The sequence below is a fragment of the Saimiri boliviensis genome, chromosome 15 (genome assembly GCF_048565385.1).
Source record: "Saimiri boliviensis isolate mSaiBol1 chromosome 15, mSaiBol1.pri, whole genome shotgun sequence".
Classification (NCBI taxonomy): domain Eukaryota; kingdom Metazoa; phylum Chordata; class Mammalia; order Primates; family Cebidae; genus Saimiri; species Saimiri boliviensis.
The window spans coordinates 70378978-70382732 of NC_133463.1; positions in this window are offsets into that span (position 1 = coordinate 70378978).

The window sequence follows — 3755 nt, forward strand, 5'->3', positions numbered from 1 at the left end:
AGCATGCACTCATTTGCTTTAACTTTTCTGACTTGAAATGGAATTCTCTCTAATCCCTAGAGGCTAATTCTTTATCTCTCTAAACCTAAATTCCCCAGTGTTTTCATTTATCAGAAATCAGGGCTTGTCCTATCTCCACCTTGCTCTGTTCCCTAATTAGTCCACTTCCAAAATTGTTTTATTATGGAGGCATAGCTCCCACAATGCAATGTTTACTGCTTTGTGAAAAAGGAAGATAAAGATGTTATATGTTCATAGTTTTCTGTCTGGTAGCAGCCTATCTACCCCAATGGGGTAGAAAGAAGTATTAAGAAAAATGCTCTAACTCCCAAACATAGGACTAAGCATTAGAGGAGAAGCTGATGGATTTTCTTGTTCGCAGTAGTTTAATCAAGATTTGAATTGAGGTCTGTTTGATTACATTGTCCAAGTTAATATGGTAGATACTGCTTTTCGAAGCCAATATGTTGCCTTAAAAAGATAGAGTCAGAAAACTTTCCTGTCTCGTTTATACTACCAGACACACAAAAGAGAAGAACACTTTCCTAGCCCTCAAAGATGCAAACATCCACTCATAAAATAACACAGTCAGGTGGGTGCAATGGTGCACACCTATAGTCCCAGCTACTCAGGTGGCTGGGGTAGGAGAATCAGGTGGGTGTAGGAGTTTGAGACCATTCCGGGAAACATAGGGAGACCCTGTCTCTTAACATAAAAAAATAGCAACATGACTTGTGTTCTAAATTCTATAGTAGCAATAAGGTAAAGGATAAAGCTTTCTAATACAAGTATTAGACAGCTGTTCCTAATACAATAAACTCCTGTTTGTGTAGAACACTAAAAGAAATGGAGTATTTGATGTAAACAAGAACTGCAGGACATTAGGTGTGGTCTGATTCAAGCTGAGACAGCAGGAGTATCACTCCCTTTGGTCTGGATACTGAAGTCCTGTTAATTCAGCCCCAGATGAAATTATTCTCTCTTGGCAGTCTCAACACACTAGTGACTCATGTTGGGCTGGCCGTCAACTGAAATCACTAATCCCTCTCACACGTGCAGCTGTTCAGCTATGTCTCCCCCATCCTGGCTTGTGTAGCTCTTCTTAGAGCCCGAATACTGTGTCTTCATAGTCCACAGAATAATTTAATTTACTAGTATGGAAGATCCATACATAAGTTTGAATTGTTATTAATTTGCCCTTTAAGGCTGCAGGACTAAATACAAAAGAAACAGTTGCAAAGCATTAGGAATAATGTCACTTTTTTCCCCCGAAACTCTCACATCTAATGAATCAACAATTTTCTTCTGTCCTCCTTCTGAATGGACAAGAGATCCCACAAATTCTCTACATTTATCTTATCTCTGGAAAGGTCCCAGTGAGGAACTTGAGGGAATTCTTAAACAAAAGGCACAGAGGGGCCGGGCGTGGTGGCTCACGCCTATAATCCCAGCACTTTCGGAAGCCAAGGTAGGTGACTCACCTGAGGTCAGGAGTTTGAGACCAGCCTCACCAACACGATGAAACCCCATCTCTACCAAAAACACAAAAATTAGCTGGGCATGGTGGCAGGAGCTTGTAATCCCAGCTACTCAGGAGGCTGAGGCAGGAGAATCTCTTGAACCCAGCAGGTGGAGGTTGGAGTGAGCGATGTCGCCACTGTACTCCAGCCTGGGCAACAGAGCAAGACTCCATCTTAACAAAAAAAAAAGGGGGGGGGGCACAGAGGGACTACAGGTCCCTTAGGATGATCACCTATTTCCCTCAGACTTCACTCAAAATGTTGGTATGTTCCACTGGGAATGGTGGCTTCCCCCTTCGAAATGACTGGTCCACACTGAAAAGAAACGAACATTTTCTGAACACTGCTGTATTTATTTAGGTTTAGGCATTTTATGTGTGTTATTTTAGCATTGCAATAACCTTGTAAGTTATATATTATATATTTTTCTTTTATTATGACTGAACCAGAGTTATAGAAAGAATATGGATATTATCCCAGGTTACACAGAAAGTAAATAAGAGAACCAGGATTTCAGCCTCACATTGTCTGAATTCAAAGCCTAATCTACTCAGTGTACCTCACAGATACTGCTTGTCAAAGTATAGAAAGCAACCAACCCTGGCAGAAAAGCTCTAGGGTTTAAAAATTGAGCAAAAAACTACCCTGAAGGGAAGATAAAAAGATAGTATAGTTACTTTGGTCTTAGTTTCCAGAGAAATGCCAAACTCATAATAGGTACTCAATAAATTATTGCAAAGTAATAAATGGCCAGACAATGGTCAGATATTTTCAGTTCTGCTCATTAAACCTGTAACATTCAATTAATCAGCAGGAATTTATTAAGCTCTTCCGTGTGTGCAATACCTTGTGGGGTATCATTAGATATGCAATAAATTAAGGCAATCTAATTTTGGCAAAACCCAACATACATAACCAACACTCTCCAATTTTATCAAATACAAAAATGCTTGATACCAACTGTTGATGTTATATATTTGAAAATAGAATGCTCTAGGAGATTTTGGGTGGAGGTATCATGGAGCACATAATTCTCATATGATGTCATCCTTGAAGAATTCATAGAAGGTTAGTGCTTTCCATGGGAGGAAAGAATCATAAGGAAGGAGACCATAAGTATAAAATGTTTTCAGGGAAGGAAGAAGAAGGGCTATAGGAGTAGTGGGGAATTATTGTAACAGTTATAGAAATGTTGGCTGCTGTAATAAATAAGCTCAAAATTTATAATCCGTGGAAAATCTTACAGAGAAGCTCTTTAGAACTAGATCCAGTCGTGCAAAACAACATTTCCACTCTCATTCCATTGACCAGAACTCAAATATGTGATCACACCTCACTGCAAAGGAAGGTGTCCATCTGTGTCCCCAGGAGAAGAGGAAGTGTTTCTGGTGAGTACCTAATCAGTCTCCAACAGAAATGAACTAATTTGACAAAAAACTGAAACACATAGAGCTGAAGGTCAAGAGACCTGCTCTCTTTCTGATCTCTCTGTGTTTGCATTTTCTTAATTGCAAAATGGAGTTAATGACCCTTGATAGCACACTCATAGGGATGTTGTTAGGAGGCCCAAATGAGATTATGAATATATAATTTCTTGAAAAATTTGAATGGTTTCTGATCATTTGTGTGATATTGGTTTCTCAGGCACTAGGAAACTGCTATACTTTAGCTATATAAGAAGAATGGAGAATACAAAAATAAGTTCAAGGATCAATTTTAGCAAGAAAGTTGAACTGGTAAAAACAAATAAAAATAAAAATAAGACACTATCCTTTCAAAACTAATTATTGATACAAAAATGGCACCTAATATTTAGGCAAATTTTTGTCTAATATTTAGTACCACATAGTACTAATATAATAGTACCACATTTTTCTTAGTACTCAGAAAATACATACCTAGGTCATACTTATAAAAGGGAATTCTGGTAGTGAGGATGTAGGACAAAAGGAATGAAAGGGGGAAGATAGAGCAAAACAGGAAGAGGCACTGTAGAAGGGCTGGAGCATGCTATTTACCTTATGCCAGTGCATTTTGTACATTATGGTATTTAATTATGAAAAAAATTATGAGGTGGCTGGGTGAGGTGGCTCAACCTGTAATCCCAGCACTTTGGGAGCCCAAGGTGGGTGATGTCAGGAGTTCAAGACCAACCTGGCCGACATGGTGAAACCTTGTCTCTACTAAAAAGACAAAAAAGTAGCTGGGCGTGGTGGCACATGCCTGTAATTCCAG